At 34.1% G+C, this 19,499-nt stretch overlaps 1 long non-coding RNA gene across 1 annotated transcript in view; it reads left to right on the top strand.

The window, feature by feature from the left end:
- The window catches only part of LOC141546023 (uncharacterized), a 75,433-nt gene extending 61,607 nt beyond the window's left edge, over positions 1-13,826 (top strand). Inside the window, exon 3 of the long non-coding RNA XR_012483213.1 lies at positions 13,504-13,826. This is a non-coding gene — a long non-coding RNA (uncharacterized LOC141546023). The remainder of the gene's footprint in view (positions 1-13,503) is intronic.
- The last annotated feature ends 5,673 nt before the right edge of the window (positions 13,827-19,499 follow it).

The raw sequence follows: 19,499 nt of genomic DNA, 5'->3' as shown, positions 1-19,499 counted from the left end.
AAGCAAGCAGAGAGGAGCACTGACAAAATAAGTGGATTTTTATAGAAGTAGGCCCTGGTTGAATACTTTGTCAAATGCCTTGCATTGACTTGTCCTCACAGTTTCAGTATCCAACCAGAAGGCCAAGTTATAATTTCATCCCCTGAGGTTTATTTTCCTTCTATAAAAGACCATACTTATATTCCAATTACTTACTGTCACAGTGGCTAATTCCTTTTAGGAACTAACCTGCTAACAAGGGTCACCACAGTGAAGAAAATGTCACAATAGGTTGTTCGTTGGGACTTAGCTTATCTTATTAATGTCTTCCTCCTTGTTAATGGCAAGTTCTGCTAGGTAACTTGACCTCTGTCTTTTCCTTTGTTAATTGCCAACTTCTCTTTTGGAACTTAGCACACCAGTCAATGATATAATAATAAAATGTTTGCCTCTTCATTCAGAGATGCCCCAAGTCTACAAATTCTCTGACACTTTGCAACACTAGTTCCAAACCCCAGTTACATGTCAAGAAAATTTTTAGCATTCATTTTTACAAGATTTTGAGTTCCAATTTTGATATAGCTTATACATTGCTATCATGTAAAATATTTCCAGTGTTGTGAAAGAATAAATAGATCCAAAGGGAGGGAAAACTGTAAGTGTAAGTGAAAAAAAAAAAAAAGCTTCAATATACATTCAGAAGTCCATTAGTTCTTTTTCTGGTTATGGCTAGCTTTCCATAGTGAATCCTTTATACATATGTTGGATCATTGTGTTGTTGAGAAGACCTGAGTCAGTCATAGTTGATCATACAATGTTGCTGAAACTGTGTACAATGCATTAGCTTGTATAAGTCATTTTGCTAATGAAAAGTAATTTAGAATACTTGTATGTCTATAGATAGCTTTGATTCCTTTATCTAAAAATTTCCTGTTCATATTCTTTGACCATTTATTAATTGGGGAATGACTTGCATTCTTATAAATTTGACTCAGTTCTTTATAGATTTGAGGGATGAGATCTTATTTGAAGGACTTAATGTAAAAATTGTTTCCCAGCGTTCTGCTTTCCTTTTAATCTTTGTTTTGTTTTTACCAAAGCTTTTTTTAATCTTAAAATGATAAAAATTATTTATTTTGCATTTTGTAATATCCTCTGTTTTTTATTTGGTCATGAATTCTTCCATTCCCATAAATCTGATAGGTGATCTATTCCTTATTCTACTAACTTATGATGGCTAATATTCTGTTTACCTCCTTAGGGTTGTGTGTGTGTGTGTGTGTGTGTGTGTGTGTGTTTATTTTTTGGTTGAATTTGACAAGTTCTGAGGAGAGACAGTTGAGGTCACTAGTACAGTTTTGCTGTCTGTTTCTTCGTATAACTCACTTCACTTTTTTAAAAGTCTGGATGCCATGCCATTTAGTATATCTATGTGTAGTATTGATATTGCTTTATTGTCTATGGTACCTTTTAGCAAAATGTAGTTTCTTTCCTTATCTTTTTTTAATTAGGTCTGTTTTTGCTTTTTCTATGTCTGAGATCAGGATTGCTATTTGCTTTATATACCTTCAGCTTAAACATAATAGATTCTCTTTAATCTCTTACTTTTACTCTTTTATCTCTTTACTTTAATCTCTTAATCTCTGTGTCTCTGCTTCAAATTTCTTTTAAACAACATATTGTAGGATTCTGCTTTTTGATCCAATCTGTTATCTGCTTCTATTGTATGGGAATTATGATTACTACTTATGTATTTCTTTCCATTCTCTTCTTCCTCCTGTTCTCTTTCCTTTCACCCCTTCCCCCCTCACCAGTGTTTTACTTCTACCACCTCTCTTGATATGCCCTCTCTTTTCTTACTTTTTCTCTTCCATCAACACCTTTCCCTTCCTGCTTTCCTTAACCATCTCCTCTCCTATTTCCCTGTCAATAGATAGATTTCTATTGATTGTATATATTATACATTCTTTGAGACAATACTAATGAGAGTAAGATTCAACACCATTTTAACTTCCCCTTCCTTCTTCACCCAATGTATTCTTCTTTCTCATACCTTAATTTCTTGTGTGTCATTTATTCAAATTCACCTTATACTTATACCCATTGTCTATGTAAATTCTACCTAATTATACTATTAGTGATACAGTTTCCCCCCGCCCCCAGGCTGGGGTTAAGTGACTTGCCCAGGGTCACACAGCTAGGAAGTGTTAAGTGTCTGAGACCACATTTGAACTCGGGTCCTCCTGAATTCAGAGCTGGTGCTCTATCCACTTTGCCACCTAGCTGCCCCAGTGATACAGTTTTTAAGAATTATAAGTATCATCTTCCTATGTGTAGATGTAAACAGTTTAGCTCTGTTGAATTCTTTATGTTTTATTTTCCCTTTTTACCTGTTTATGCTTCTTTTGGGTCTTGATATTGGAAGTCAAGTTGTTTATTTAATTTTGGTCTTTTTCTTATGAAAGCTTGAAATACTTCTACTTCTTTCTTTTTTTCTATTTGTTTGTATGACCTTTTTTTTCTTTGATATATTACATACTTCATTTTGCTGGGTAAGTGATTCTTGTTTGTAGTGCTAGCTCCTTTGCCTTCCAGAATATCATGTTCCATGACCTTCAATTCTTTAAGGATGCAGCTGTGTAATCCTGTTTGTGATTTCCTGATGTTTGAATTGTTTCTTTCTGGCAACTTGTAGTATTTTTTCCCTTGACCTTATGGCTTTTAAATTTGGCTACAATGGTCCTTGGAGTTTTTTTTGGGGATCTCTTTTTTAAGGTGATCTTTGGATTCTTTTAATACCCACTTTGCCCTCAGGTTCCAGAATATCAGAACAGTTTTCCTTGAAAATGTTTTGAAAGATGGTGTCTAGTCCTTTCTTTTGATTACAACTTTTAGGTAGCCCAATGATTCTGATATTGTCTCACCTGGATCTATTTTCCAGATTAGTTGTATTTCCCATGAGGTATTTTACATTTATTTGCATTTTTTCATTCTTTTGAATTTGTTTGATTGATTCTTGATATTTCAATAAGTCATTAGTTTCCATTTGCCTAGTTCTAACTTTCAAGCTGTGGTTTTCCTCAACTGGCTTTTGTACTTTCTTTTCCATATGGCCAGTTGTACTCTTTAAGAAGTTGTTTTCTTCCGTGGATTTTTGCATCTCTTTTTCCATTTGGTCATTTCTAATTTTAAAACAATTTTCCAAGCTATTGACTCTTTTTTTCCCCCAATAATTCTCTTACATCGCTTTTATTTCTTTTCCCAATTTTTCTTCTGTCTCACTTAATCTGATTTTTAAGTTCCTTTTTTTTGAGCTCTTCCAAGAGTTCTTTCTGGGCTTGAGACTACTTCCTGTGTATCCATAGATATTTTGACATTTTTTTCCTCTTCTGTGTTTGTATCTTGGTCTTCCCTGTATCCAAAATAACTTTCCATGGTCAGATTCTTTGTTGTTGTTGTTGTTTTGTATTTCTCTTCATGTTTTGTTTAATTATTTCTCTTTTTCCTTTCTTTTAAATTTGAGTTCTGCTCCCAGTGTGGAAGGATTACTATCTCAGGCTTCTTGTGCCAGTGGCTGTAGGTTCTGGCCACGGGAGACCCTTATGTCTGGTGCTGTACTGAGAGAGCATTGGTGGAGGCTGTAGGTGTCTGGCAGCTTATCTGGTATGGAGCTGGGATTCTAGTAGTGTGCTAGTGGTGTGTGCTGAGACCTGATGGAGTGTTTCTGCATTTTCTTAGGGCTAACTGTTTTGAGTTGAAACTATTAAGAGGACTAGAAACTATTATAGGGTCAATATAGAACACCAAGAGTGGTTTGTATTCTAGCCAAATGGCTAAATTCTTGTTCCCATACATGGCATCCACTTATTGTCTCTGCCTTTGCAAGGCTCTTCCTCAAGCCTGGAATATACTTCTGTCTGTGTCTTAGAATGAATTCATAGCTTCCTTCAGGGCTCAACTTAAGCGACACATCTAAAAGAGGCCTTTACTAATCCTACCTTCTCCACCTCCCTAGTTTTGTTTTGTTTTTGTTTTTTAATACTTTTTATTTACCAGATAAGTGCATGGGTAATTTTACATTGACAATTGCCAAACCTTTTGCTCTAATTTTTCCCCTCCTTCCCCCCACCCCAGATGGCAGGTTGACCAACACATGTTCAATATGTTAAAGCATAAATTAAATACAATATATGTATACATATCCAAACAGTTGTTTTGCTGTACAAAAAGAATTGGACTTTGAAATAGTGTACAATTAGCCGTGAAGTAAATAAAAAATGCAGGTGGACGAAATTAGAGGGATTGGAAATTCTATGTAGTGGTTCATATTCATCTCCTAGAGTTCTTTTGCTGAGTGTAGGGTTCAGTTCATTACTGCTCTGTGGGAACTGATTTGGTTCATCTCACTGTTGAAAATGGCCACGTCAGAATTGATCATCATATAGTTTTGTTGTTGAAATAAACAATGATCTCCTGGTCTTACTCATTTCACTCAGCATCAGTTCATGTAAGTCTCTCCAGGCCTTTCTGAAATCATCCTGTTGATCATTTCTTACAGAACAATAATATTCCATAATATTCATATACTACAATTTATTCAGCAATTCTCCAATTGATGGGCATCCACGTAGTTTCCAGTTTCTAGCCACTACAAAGAGGGCTGCCACAAACATTCCTGCACATACATGTCCCTTTCCCTTCCCCAAGATCTCTTTGGGATATAAGTCCAGTAGTAACACTGCTGGGTCAAAGAGTATGCACAGTTAGACAACTTTTTGAGCATAGCTCCAAATTGCTCTACAGAATGACTAGAAGCATTCACAATTCTACCAACAATGTATCAGTGTCCCTGTTTTTCCACATCCCCTCCAACATTCTGCATTATCTTTCCCTGTCATTCTAGCCAATCTGACAGGTGTGCAGTGGTATCTCAGAGTTGCCTTAATTACATTTCTCTGCTTAATAATTACTTGGAGCATCTTTTCATATGACTAGAAATAGTTTCAATTTCTTCATCTGAGAATTGTCTGTTCATATCCTTTGACCATTTATCAATTGGAGATTGGCTTGATTTCTTATAAATTAGAGTCAATTCTCTATATATTTTGGAAACGCACCTCCCTAGTTTTTAATGTACTCTACAATTTTGACATTCATTTGTTTTAGCCATGTCTCTGACTTCTTATGACCTACTTGGGATTTTCTTGGCAGAGATATTATAGTGGCTTGCCATTTCCTTCTCCAGCTCATTTTACAGATGAGATAACTGAGGCAAAGAAGGTTAAATGACTTGTCCGATATCACACAGCTTGGAAGTATCAGAGGTTAGATTTGAACCCTGAAAGAGAAGTTCTTCTGATTCCAGGTTGTCACCCTATGCACTAAGATGCCACCTAGCTGCCTCTTGTTGGTACTTTGTATTTATTTTATATCATAGAAGCTGGAATTGATTTTCTCTCTCTTTTTTTTTTATCCCTGATGTTTGGCACATTGCATGCCCTCAACAAATACATACTGATGATAATTGATTGAGAGCTAGCCTTAGAATCAGAAGTACTCAGGTTCAGTCCTTCCTCTGAAGCATACTGGCTTTGTGATCTTGGGCAAGCATTTAACTTCAGCATGCTAAGCTAGGGGGCACAGCAAATAGCATGCTAGGCCGACATCAGGAAGACTTGTCTCCCTGAGTTCAACTCTGATTTCCAACACTTCCTAGCTGTGTGACCCTGTGCAAGTTACTTAATCCTGTCTCAGTTTCTTCATCCATAAAATGAGTTGGAGAAGAAAATGGCAAACAACTCTAGTATTTCTACCAAGAAAACCTCAAATGAAGTCACAGAGTTGGCACAATTGAAACAAGTGAAGAACAACCTAAGCCTTTCTAAATTGAAGAACAGTTGCCAATCTGCATTGGTAAAGAGTGTTTCCTATTCCAACAGAGTAACAGGTGCAGACCAAAAAAACCCTTATCTTTATAAGACAGATAAATGTATCATAGTGGCCATTTGTCTAAATCTTAAGTATAATTCAAGGGCATTTTCTTTTTTTTTTAATTATAGCTTTTTATTGACACATATATGCATGGGTAATTTTTACAACATTGTCCCTTGCACTCACTTCTGTTCCAACTTTTCCCTTCCCTCCCTCCACCCCCTCCCCTAGATGGCAGGCAGTCTTATACATGATAAACATGTTAAAGTATATCCTAGATAGAATATATATGTGAAGAACTATATAGTTTTCTTGTTGCACAAGAAGAATTGGATTCAGAAGGTAAAAATAACCTGGGAAGAAAAACAAAAATGCAAGTAGTTTACATTCATTTCTCATTTCTCTGGCGGTAGCTGATTCTGTCCGTTATTGATCAATTAGAACTGAATTAGATCTTCTCTTTGTCAAAGATATCCACTTCCATCAAAATACATATTCATACAGTATTGTTGAAGTGTATAATGATCTGGTTCTGCTCATTTCACTCAGCATCAGTTCATGTAAGTCTCTCCAAGCCTCTCTGTATTCATTCTGCTGGTCATTTCTTACAGAGCAATAATATTTCATATTATTCATATACCACAATTTACCCAACCATTCTCCAATTCATGGGCATCCATTCATTTTCCAGGTTCTAGCCACTACAAAAAGGACTGCCACAAACATTTAGACACATACAGGACCCTTTCCCCTTCTTTAATATCTCTTTGGAATATAAGCCCAGTAAAAACACTGCTGGATCAAAGGGTATGCACAGTTTGATTACTTTTTGGGCATAATTCCAAATTTCTCTCCAGAATGGTTGGATTCATTCACAATTCCACCAACAATGCATCAGTGTCCCAGTTTTCCTGCTTCCCCTCCAACATTCATCATTATCTTTTCCTGTCATCTTAGCCAATCTGAGAGGTTCCTCAGAGTTGTCTTAATTTGCAGTTCTCTGATCAATAGTGATTTGGAGCACCTCTTCATATGACTAGAAATAGTTTCAATTTCTTCATTTGAAAATTAGATGTTCATATCTTTTGACCATTTATCAATTGGATAATGGCTTGATTTCTTACAAATTTGAGTCAATTTTCTATATATTTTGGAAATGAGGCTTTTATCAGAACCTTTGAATGTAAAAATGTTTTCCCAGTTTATTGCTTCTTTTCTAACTTTGTCCTCATTAGTTTTGTTTGTACAGAATCTTTTTAACTTAATATAATCAAAATTATCTATTTTGTGATCAATAATGATCTCTAGTTCTTCTTTGGTCACAAATTCCTTCCTCCTCTATAGGTCTGAAAAGTAAACTATCTTATGTTCTTCTAATTTATTTATAATATCATACTTTATGTCTAGATCATGAACCCATTTTGAACTTATCTTTGTATATGGTGTTAGGTGTAGATCAATGCCTAGTTTCTGCCATCCTAATTTCCAATTTTCCCAGCAGTTTTTGTAAAGCAATGAATTCTTATCCCAAAAGTTGGGATCTTAGGGTTTATCAAACACTAGATTGCTATAGTTATTGACTATTTTGTCTTGTGAACCTAACCTATTCCACTGATCAACTAATCTATTTTTTAGCCAAGGGTATTGTCTTTTTTGACAAACAATCAAGAAGATGCTTCTTGAACCCTTCCTTAATGGGAAATTAGTAACATTATGTTTCAAACAATTAATAACAAGGTAGCATAAATGCTACAAAAAGGTGGACACGATTGAAAATGACTGAACAACAAATAGGGGGTTATAGGATCAGAGTTGGAAAGTATTTTGGAGATGTTATAGTTCAAATGAGAACCCAATTATCAACAAGGAAACTGAGTTCCAGAGTGGTTTAGTGAATTTTCTAAGGTCACAAGTTAATATCATAGTTTAAATCTAAACCCAGATGTTCTTAGATTGTATATTCTTTCCATTACTCACTGTCTCTTTCACTAAGCTTTGAGTCGTTGAGAACTGAACAAGAAGAAGAATTGATATTAACAAAAATAAGAAAATATGGGAAACTGTAACTATTTAAGATACACTATATTTCATATCTATATGTTCAAATTCTAAGAATAAATTAGTATTACTACTACTGATAGTTATGTGGATGTGGATATATCAAATGCATGTCTCATTTTCCTGGATTTTTCAATTTCAACAAAACAGAGTGCTTTTAAAGAGGTTTTGCAAGTGAAACAGTCTTTTTTAAACCATGTGTTCCAATTTTTGGTTTTGAAAACATGATCACCAAACATAGTTACTTACACTATTAACTTTGATACTTTGAAGGATGGATGATTTAATCAGCATTTTATTCCCTTTGTTGATATAGAATGTATACATTTCCAATCTCAATAGACAGCCTTTATAAATTAGGGTGACCACAAGAATTAATCACTTGAAAGCCAGTTACTATTGAACAATTTAAAATACTATTAGACTCATTACAAATTGAAATTTATGAATAAAAATATCAAAGGAAATGTTTCAATGAATAAGAAACAAACATGTTATTAGTTAATAGAACTTCATATCTTTTGTTTTCTTCAGTTATAACTTTCATTTTTAGAACAGTTATCTGGCAGGTTTCCTTCAATTGTCAATGCTTGTTATCACACTTAGCACTCTCAACCTTTATATCTTTCTTTAAAAGTTGGATACATTGTTTTATTAATTACCTCAGAGTCCTCTTCTGTTGTCTCCTTATGGAGAGGACTGTAGGTTCTTAAAGACTTTGCCACAGAAATACAAGTTTTGGCAGAACCTATTCTACTGAAAAGGTGCGGAGGATGATTTGCCAAAGGACCATCCTAAGCCAAGATTGGGAAGGCCTTCAGGAGATAATTATTTTTCGCTAAAATTCACAATCTTTATAGGGGAGAAATTATTTTGTTTCTGCCTTTCTCAGACCAAGGTAAATTTCTCTATCAGGGTCCTCTGTCAGCTTAAAGCGACATTCTATTGTGTTCCTCTCACTGTTCATTTCCAACAATTAATTATCTACTTCCATTTAATCCTAATGAGCTTTTATTTTGAAGGTAAAGCAAACACAAGCATACAAATATTTCATGTCTTCTTCCCTCCCCACCACCCCCTGCAATATTTCAGGAGCACACTCTTCTCTCTGCCACCTTGCTTCCCAGGGAGAGTGAGCTAAACTTCATGTAGTTTGTACATAGTTTTAGTCCGAATGAGTTTATGTCCAAATGAGACTGCGTTACTGGATAAATCCTTATTCCAATGAGATTACTAGTAATTGACTACTGTCAATTACACTTTTCTTAAAGTGCTTTATTAACCTTAAACCACTATATAAATTCTAGCTATTATTTTAATGCAACTAATATTTTAAAGCACCTACCTTACTCAAGACACTACTTGGTATAGGGGGTATACTTATTTAATGCTTTAAATGGACATGTGAACCCAGTGATAATAATAGCTAATATTTATGTAGTGCTTTATATAGCACTCAGTCCTGTTGGTAATCTTATAGATTTTTTATGCATGTTTTTCTTTTTTTCTTAACTTTTTTTTGGGGGGAGGGGCAGTTTACATTTCGACTTCTAAGCTGTATCTCTTCCTCCCTCCCAACCCTGTACAGATATGTAAGTAAAACACATATCAGGTTCTTTTCTGGAAGTGGATAGCATTTTCCTACATAAGTCCTTTATAGTTAATTTGAATATTCATATTCTGAATATTCAATATTCAGAATACTTTAATCATTCACTGTTATTTTTTGAACAATATTGCTATTAATGTATACAACCTTCTCTTATTCTGCTACTTTGCCAAAATTATTTCAACTAATTGCAAAAATAAATAGTTTTATTATTGATTCTGATTAACTCAATTTTTTCCTAACATTTCTAGTATAATATTGAATAATATTGGTGATATTTCATTCCTGATTTTACTGGGGAGGATTCTATTACAGATAATGCTTGCTGGTGGTTTCAGATTTTCTTAAAACTCGAAAGAAAAATCCATGTATTCCTGGAATATGTATTCTTATGCTTCCATTAAAAAAAATAAGAATGAATGTTATATTTTGTCAAAAAGTTTTCCAGCATCTGTTGACATAATCCTATGATTTTTGATGATTTTATTTTTTAGCTTTTTATTTTCAAAATATATGAATAGTTTTTAACATTCACCCTTGTGTTCCAAATTTTTTCTCCCTGTCTCCTACCTTTGCCCTAGCAGCCAAGTAATCCAATATGTTAAATATGTGCAATTCTTCTGCATATATTTCCACAATTATCATGCTGCACAAGAAAAATGAGATCATAAAGGAAAAAAATGAGAAAGAAAAAAAAGTAAGCAAATAATAGCAAACAGGTGAAAACACTATGTTGTGATCCACATTTACTCCCCACAGTCCTCTTTCTGAATACAGATAAGCTCTCTGCATTACAAGCCTATGGAATTAGTCTGAATCACCTTATTGTTGAAAAGAACCTCATCCAACAGACTTGATCATTGTGTAATCTTGTTTTTACTGTGTACAGTGTTCTCTTGATTCTACTCAGTTCATTTAGCATCAGTTCATTTAAGTCTTTCAAGACCTTTCAGAAATCATCCTGCTGATAATTATTATAGAATAATGTTCATATAACAGAACTTATTCAGCCATCCTTCAGCTGATGGGCATCCACTCAGTTTCCAGTTCCTTGCCACTACAAAAAGGTCTGCTACAAATATTTTTATACATGCGGATCCTTTTCCCTTTTCATGATCTCTTTGGGACACAGACCTAGTAATGGCACTATCGAATCAAAGGGCAGGCACAGTTTGATGGCCTATTGAACAGAGTTCCAAATTGCTCTCCAGAATGGTTAGATCAGTTTACAACTCTATCAACAATGTATTAATGTCCCAGTTTTCCCACATCCCCTCCAACATTTATCATTACTTTTTCCTTTCATCTTAGCCAATCTGAGAGGTGTATAGTGGTACCTCAGTTGTCTTAATTTACATTTCTCTAATCAATAGTTATTTAGAGCATTTTTTCATATGACTAAAAACAGTTTTAATTTCTTCATCCAAAAATTCCTGTTCATAGCCTTTTTATTATATCAATTGGATAATGGAATATTCTTATAAATTTGAGTCACTTCTCTATATTTTGTTTATTGCTTCATTTTCTTACTTTCAATTTTATTAATATCCCCTTTTATTTTCAGAATTTCAAATTTGGTATTTAATTGGGGGATTTTAATTTGTTCTTTTTCCAGGTTTTTTTTTAGTTGCATGATCAATTCGTCTATCTTTTTTGTCTCTATTTTATGCAAGTAAGTATCTAGATGTATAAAATTTCCACTAAGAACCCTTTGGTTGCATCCCATAAGTTTTGATATGTTGCCTCATTATTGTCATTCTCTTGGATGAAATTATCAATTGTATCTATGATTTGTTGTTTTACCTACTCATTCTTTAGGATTATTTAGTTTCCAATTAATTTGTAGTCTATTTTTTTTTTGTAAATTTCATGTAATTTTTATTGCATCATGATCTGAATTTACTATTTCTGTCTTTCTAGTATTTGATTTTGAGCTTTATACATGGTCAATTTTTGTGTAGGTTCCAGGTATCACCAAGAAAAAAGTATATTCTTTATACCAATTCAATTTTCTTCCAAGTTATATGACATCTAACTTTTCTAAAATTTCTATTTGTAATTGTGTTCATATAATTCCTGACTATTCTGAGTGGAATTTCTCTGTATGTCTCTTGCTGCTGGAGTTTTTTGGTAACATATAGAAATGTCAGTGATTTATTCTCTTCTATTTTTTCATTTTTTTTTGGTTTTGTTTGACTGCTTTTTGATGTCTCATTGAGTCATTCACTTCCATTTGTTCAATTCAAAATTTTAGTGAACTATTTTCCTCAGTTAGCTTTTTTACCTCCTTTTGCATTTGGCCAATTGAACTTTTTAATGAGTTATTTTGTTTATTGGATTTTTTTTTCTAATTTCAGCAATGCTATTTTTAAGGAATTGTTCTCTTTTTCCATTTTGCTCGATCTACCTTTTAAAGAGTTGTATTCTTTTTTCATTTTGCCAAAACTAATTTTTAAGGAGTTTTCTTCAGATAATTTCTGTATTTCCTTTTCTAAATTTTCCCACAAAACTCTCATTTCCTTTCTCCATTTTTTTAACTCTCTTTTAAGATCTTTTTTGAATTCTTCCAAGAGAGCCATTTGAGTTGGAGACCAACTTATATAACTCTTTAAGGCTTCATCTGGAGATTGTTGGGTTTGAGATCTGTTCCTCTCTGTCTCAATAGCAGTTATCTGTGGTCTTTATGCTTTTTTGCTCATATTTTTAAATCTTGAAGTCTGCTGTTAGGACAAAGGGTAGATTGTCCCAAGCTTCTTCTACAGGTAACTGGCTTCACACTTCCCTTGGGCCAGTGATGAGGGCTTCCTTCTTGTGCTGAGTGGGTGTGGTCAAGTCCAACATTATATTGGGGTTCAAGGGCTCACTATTTGCCTTCTATAGTTGCATTGGAAATCTCACAGCTGGTCTGCTGATCCACTGGCTTTTGAATCAAGATAGAGTAGCCAATACTGTTGTATTTTCTGGATTCTCCCAGGGCATGGAGGCCTCTCTGCCCTGGGTCCCTGTTCTGTATTTGCACTGGGACACCTCCTCCCCTGCTTAATTGAGACACATCTTTCCTGAATATCTTCTGCTGGAAATTTGTCACCAAATTTATGTGGATTCTGTCACTACAAAACCCATTTGGAACCTTGATCTGAGGGAAGCCAGGAAAAGCTCAAAGACTTGTCTATTCTCTGCCACCAATGATTTTGTTATTGATGTAATCAATTATGTTAATAGTTTTCCTAATATTGAACCATCCTTACATTCTTGGTATAAATCTCACTTGGTCACAATATATATAATCTTTGTGACATACTGTTATAGTCTCCTACTTAGTATTTTATGTAGAATTTTTGTATACATTTTCATTGTATAATTAAATTTCTTTTCTCTGATTTTGTGCTTCCTGGTTTAGCACCATATTTGTTTCATAAAAGGTTTGGTAGGACTCTTTTGTCTATTACTTCAATTACTTTAATATTGGAATTGATTGATCTTTAAATGTTTGATAGAATTCATTTGTAAATCCACCTTGTCCTGATTTTTTTTTTTTTTTTTAGGAAGCTCATTTATGGCCTATTCAATATCCTTCTTTAAGATAGGTTTAAGATATTCTCTTTCTGCTTCCGTTAATCTGGGCAGTTTATTCTTCCATTTCACTTGGATTATTAAATTTATTAGCATATAATTTCATCTTCATTAGTGGTATATTAACATTACCTTTTTATTTTTATTTTAGTGCTTTTCTTCCTTTTAAAACTCATATTATTGACATCTACTTTATTTTTTTTCTCATAAAATTAGCTCTTGATTTAATTTATTAATTCAGTGGTTTTCTTACATTAAGTTTTATTAAAATCATTTTTAATTTTCAGTATTTCCAATTTGGTGTTAACTAGGGATTTAAAATTTCTTCTTCTTTTTCTTTTTTTTAATTACAGAGGCAACTAGATGGCATTGAAGAAAGAGCTCCAACCCCCTGGAGGCAGTAGTATCTGAGTTGAAATCCAACCACAGCCACTTAACACTTCTTAGCTATGTGATCTGGACAAATCACTTAACCCCGATTTCCTCACAAATAAATAAATAAAATTAAATATCAATTTTTTTGATGTGCTCTTTCTCAATTTTAATGATATAAGCATTTAGAAAAATACATTTCCCTCTGATGATGCTTTTTCTGCATCCTTTATGTTTTGGCATGTTGTTTCTTTATTATCATTCTCTTTAATAAAAATTATTTATTGTTTCTATGACTTCTTTCTTAGCCCACTCATTCTTTAAGATTGGTTTGTTTACTTTCCAATTAATTTTTAATTTCTTTCTATGGCTTTTTGTTGAATGAAACTGTTACTACATTTGGCCTGGAAAGGATTTAATATTTCTGCTTTTCTGCATTTGAATATAAAATCTTTATGCTCTAATATATAGTCAGTTTTTGCAAAGATGTAATGTACCACTGAAGAAAAACAAGTATATTCCTATCTATTCCCATTCAGTTCTCTCTAGAAGTCTATCATATCTAGATTATTTAAAATTCTGTTAATCATTCTAAGCTCTTATTTATTTTTCAAATATCTAATTCTGAGAGGAAAAGGTTGAAGTCCCCCATTTTTATAGTTTTGCTTTCTCTTTCCATCTTTAATTCATTTACCTTTTCCTTTGTAAATTCAGAAGCTACAGTTTTTGGTATATATATACATATATATTTACTATTCATATTATTTCATCATATATGGTACAACTGCAACAACTACTGTATTATTACTACAATGTAGTTTCCCTGCTTATTTCTTTTAATTAAAAAATCTTTTTTGGTTTTAACTTTGTCTGCTTTTTTAATACTAGCTAAAGAACAATAAATTTTGACTCCAGCCCTTTATTGTTTACACTCTGTGTAAACATATAGTGTAAATAGTTGTGTTTCGTGTAAACAGCATACTGTTGGGTTCTGGTTTTTGATCCATTTACATTTCATGGGTGAATTTTTCTCACTCACATTCATAGTTATAATGATTAGTTGTGAATTTCCCTCCATTCTATCATCCTATCTCCTTTATCCTTTTTGTTATCTTTTTACTCTTTCCCTCCAAAGAACTCTAATTTACTTCTGATCACTGTCTCCCTAATCTCCTTCTAAGAGTTCCTCACTTATCCTATGTCCTTTCTCTCCTATTTCTTTATAAGTTAAGAAGACTTTTATATTCAACTAGATGTATGTTATTCCTTCTTTAATCCAGTTCACAAATGTTACTGTACTCTCTTCACCCTATTCTTCCCTTCACTGTAAACTTTATTCCATTTATATCTCCTATTATATAAAATAATTTGCTCCCTTTTACTTCTCCCTACACAATTTTATTTTTTAAGATCATCTCATCATAATCAATTCAACCCCAAGTCTTCTACTATGTATATTTTTCTAATTACCTTAGTAATGACACCATTCTTTTTTTTTTTTTAATTCATTTTTCCAAATTATCCCCTCCCTCCCTCCACTCCCTCCCCCCGATGGCAGGTAATCCCATACATTTTACATGTGTTACAATATAACCTAGATACAATATATGTGTGTAAATACCATTTTATTGTTGCACATTAATTATTAGCTTCCGAAGGTATAAGTAACCTGTGTAGATAGACAGTAGTGCTAACAATTTACATTCACTTCCCAGTGTTCCTTCTCTGGGTGTAGTTATTTCTGTCCATCATTGATCAACTGGAAGTGAGTTGGATCTTCTTTATGTTGAAGATTTCCACTTCCATCAGAATACATCCTCATACAGTATTGTTGTTGAAGTGTATAGTGATCTTCTGGTTCTGCTCATTTCACTCAGCAACAGTTGATTCAAGTCTCTCCAAACCTCTCTATTCCTCCTGCTGGTCATTTCTTACAGAGAAATAATATTCCATAACCTTCATATACCACAATTTACCCAACCATTCTCCAATTGATGGACATCCATTCAACTTCCAGTTTCTAGCTACAACAAAAAGAGCTGCCACAAACATTTTGGCACATACAGGTCCCTTTCCACTCTTTAGTATTTCTTTGGGATATAATCCCAATAACAGCAATGCTGGGTCAAAGGGTATGCACAGTTTGACAACCTTTTGGGCATAGTTCCAAATTGCTCTCCAGAATGGCTGGATTCTTTCACAACTCCACCAACAATGTATCAGTGTCCCAGTTTTCCCACATCCCCTCCAACATTCATCATTATTTGTTCCTGTCATTTTAGCCAATCTGACAGGTGTGTAGTGGTATCTCAGAGTTGTCTTAATTTGCATTTCTCTGATCAGTAGTGATTTGGAACACTCTTTCATATGAGTGGAAATAGTTTCAATTTCATCATCTGAGAATTCTCTGTTCATATCCCTTGACCATTTATCAATTGGAGAATGGTTTGGTTTCCTATAAATCAGGATCAGTTCTCTATATATTTTGGAAATGAGACCTTTGTCAGAACCTTTCCTTTTAAAAATATTTTCCCAATTTGTTACTTCCCTTCTAATCTTGTTTGCATTAGTATTGTTTGTACAGAAACTTTTTAGTTTGATGTAATCAAAATCTTCTATTTTGTGATCAATAATGATCTCTAATTCTCCTCTGGTCATAAATTCCTTCCTCCTCCACAGGTCTGAGAGGTAGACTATTCTCTGTTCCTCTAATCTATTTATGACACCATTCTTTTTTAAAGAAGAATTTTATTTTTCCAAATACATTTAAAGATAGTTTTCAGCATTCACCTTTGCAAATTGTTCCAAATTTCTCTCATTCTTCCCTCTTCCCCAAGACAGCAAGCAATCTGATATAGGTTTAAGCATGTACAGTTCTTCTAAACATATTTCCATTTGTGTCATGCTGCCCCCAAATTTTTAAAAAAGACTTATTAATATCACTTTCCCATCTAAGAAGTAAATAGCTCAACTTTGTTAGGTTTTTTATAATTAGTATTTTATGTTTATCTTACGTTTCTCTGGATTTTTGTATTTCTAAATAAAATTTTCTATTCAGTTCTGGTCTTTTCCTTAAGAATGCCTGAAAACATCTCAAATAATTAAATATCCATTTTTTCCCCTTGCAAGATTATATTCAGCTTTACTGAGTAGGTTATTCTTGGTTGCTAAACCTGATCAGTCTCTTAAGGTAGAAGATGCTAAATATTGGGTTTTCTGACCATAGCTCCACAGTATTTGAATTGTTTCTTTCTAGTTTCTTTCTTGTAATATTTTCTCCTTGACCTGGGAGCTTTGAAACTTAGCTACAACATTCCTGTTAGTTTTCATTTTGGGAACTCTTTTACGCAGTGGTCATTGGATATTTTTTTCAATTTTTACTTTATACTCTACTTCTATAACTTCAGGATAATTTTCGTTAATTTCTTGAATCATAACATCTAGGCTCTTTTTTTGATCATGATTTTCATGTAGTCCAACAATTCTCATATTATCTCTCTTTCATCTGGTCCATTTTAAAATAATGAAATATTTCATGATCTCTTCTATTTTTATTTATTATTATTTCTTGATGTTTTATAAAGTCATTAACTTTTCTTTGTCCAATTCTAATTTTTAAGGAGTCATTTTCTTCAGTAAGAGGATCTCTTTTTCCAATTGATTGACTTTATTTATATAATTGTCTTTTTTTTTCTTGCATTAATTTGATTTTCCCCAACTTTGTGGGCTTGTCACCATCAAAAACTTTTCTTTGAAGCTTTATAAATAGCTGTTCTGACTTCATTGTCTTCTGAGTTTGAACCCCAATCTTCTGTGTCACTCTGGTAATTATCTATGGTCAAGTTCTTTATTGTTTACTCTTTTTTTTTTTTTTTTTTTTTAATAATGGCCCATTTTTTGGCTGTTAAGTTTATGTTATGGTTGTGCTCTGCTCCTCGAATGTAGGGAATGCTGCCTCAAGCTTCAGGGTTTTTTATGCTATTGTTTTCAGAACTCTATTTGGAGGGCTTTTGCCTCTTTGGCTTTTCAGTACTATGAGGCACAGGAAGCCTGGTATGGTCACTACTCTTTTAGCACATGCTCTGGTTTATGAATGGCCTCAACATATTTTTCTTTCCCCTGAGCCATGGGCAGAGCTCCCAGCATAGGTATCACCATAAACACATATATTCCCTGTAATCCTTCAGGTGACTTTGTTTTGGAACTGAAATCAAGGATTCCTCTTTCCTGGAAGTGACCATACCGAGTAGGGCCCTTCCCTCTTTGTGATGGACTCAGTGGTATATGCTCACTCCTCTTAACCCACAGTCAACTCTGGGACTATGTTTGACCAATACCTCTCAACTCCAATGGAGGTCTCCCTCCCTCTCATTCTCTACATCATAATTTCCCCCTGATCACCACTGGATTCCTACACCCTGTGGGGAGAAAGTTACTCCCATCCAGGAGTCAGACCTTTCCTAATGTCCTCCCCAGTTGTCCTAATCTGCTTTATCCCAATTTAAAATTATTATTATTTTTTGCCACTTTAAAACTCATTTTGAGGATTTTATTTTAAGTTATTTGGATGCAATTTGTCTTATTCTACCATCTTCCCATAATTATGGGAATAATGGGAATTATTCTTCCCATCTTCCCTATTTACATTTTCTATGCATGTTTTCTCCATAGATAACTCCATAACTACCCCCCATAACCATCTTTTTTTTTTTTTTTTTTTTTTTTTTTTTTGGTGAGGCAATTGGGGCCAAGTGACTTACCCAGGGACACACGGCTAGTAAGAGTATTTGAGGCCGGAGTTTAACTGAGGTTCTCCTGATTCCAAGGTTGGTGTTCTATCTACTGCACCATGTAGCTGCCTTTATCCCTATCCTTAATAAAGATAATTTTAGCTTTACCTAAGTAGGCCAATCTGCAGACCTCTAAGTAAAAAGATTTTTAGGAAATGCAAATTTAGCTGTGGACATGGGGAAGGGAGGCAAGAAAGGAACTATGTGCTTGTGGAGGAAGGGAGCCAGCACACATGGGAGCCAGGAATAGAGAAGCGAAAATAGGAGGAGGGACACAATAGGGCTGAGGCCAGCCATTTGGAGCCCTCACTGAAAGGAAGAACACATTGGGAGCAGTCACAAGGGGTCAGACTCAGAACCTATCTGTAATGGACAATTACAGACTGGAAGGGGAAGGAAATATAGCCTGCCTGGTCTTATCTCCAAAATGGAAGCCTTGGAAAGAACTAACTAGTGGAAGAAGGTGTCAGGATAGTGAAATGATGTTAAGGGACTTATAGGGTGCTTTAAAAAAAAATTAAGAGAAGACTAGTGATGAATAAACCAATTAATCCTTTTATGATCCTTTTAATCCATAAAAGGGAAGGCTCAGAACCTAAAGCAAAAAAAAAAAAAAAAAAAAAAAAAAAAAAAAAAAAAAAAAAAAAAAAGGGGGGGTGAAAGATGAAAGAACAGAGGCTGCAGGGGAAACAACAATGGCAAAGACAGAAAGATTAAACTATGTAATATGTTGGACTTCAAAAACAGGAGGAGTTGTAGGTTACTCATCAGTGGTCCCTCAGAGAGGCTGCATTTGAACAGTACATCCAGCTCCTCTAAACTATTTCTCTTGGTCTATGCAGGTCTTACTGCCTGAGTTGCAATCACTTTAGGTAGCTCCCTGAGGCAGCTGAAGTTTCTGGGTTTTAGAGGGAGGGGACAGATTCTTGCTTAGTCAAATTTGTTTGATTCCCCATTTTTGAAATCACAGTCAGAGAGGTGCCAAGAAAAGGCCTTCTGAATCAAAGAGGAAGCATGAGCATTTGGCAAGGAAATTTTTAGGGCCTGGAAGGATGTGAACATTAGAAAAAGAAGACATTCCCAATGTCTAGTGCTGAGGCAGTCTTTCTTATATGAGACTATGGGTTTCACAGAGGTCTATAAGCTGTACCTCATTTTGAATTATGATATGACCTATTTTGTTGGTG

Source organism: Sminthopsis crassicaudata, chromosome 6 (assembly GCF_048593235.1).
Source record: "Sminthopsis crassicaudata isolate SCR6 chromosome 6, ASM4859323v1, whole genome shotgun sequence".
Taxonomy (NCBI): domain Eukaryota; kingdom Metazoa; phylum Chordata; class Mammalia; order Dasyuromorphia; family Dasyuridae; genus Sminthopsis; species Sminthopsis crassicaudata.
The sequence above is the reverse complement of the archived record's forward strand: the minus strand, read 5'-3'. Positions and strand labels throughout refer to the sequence as shown.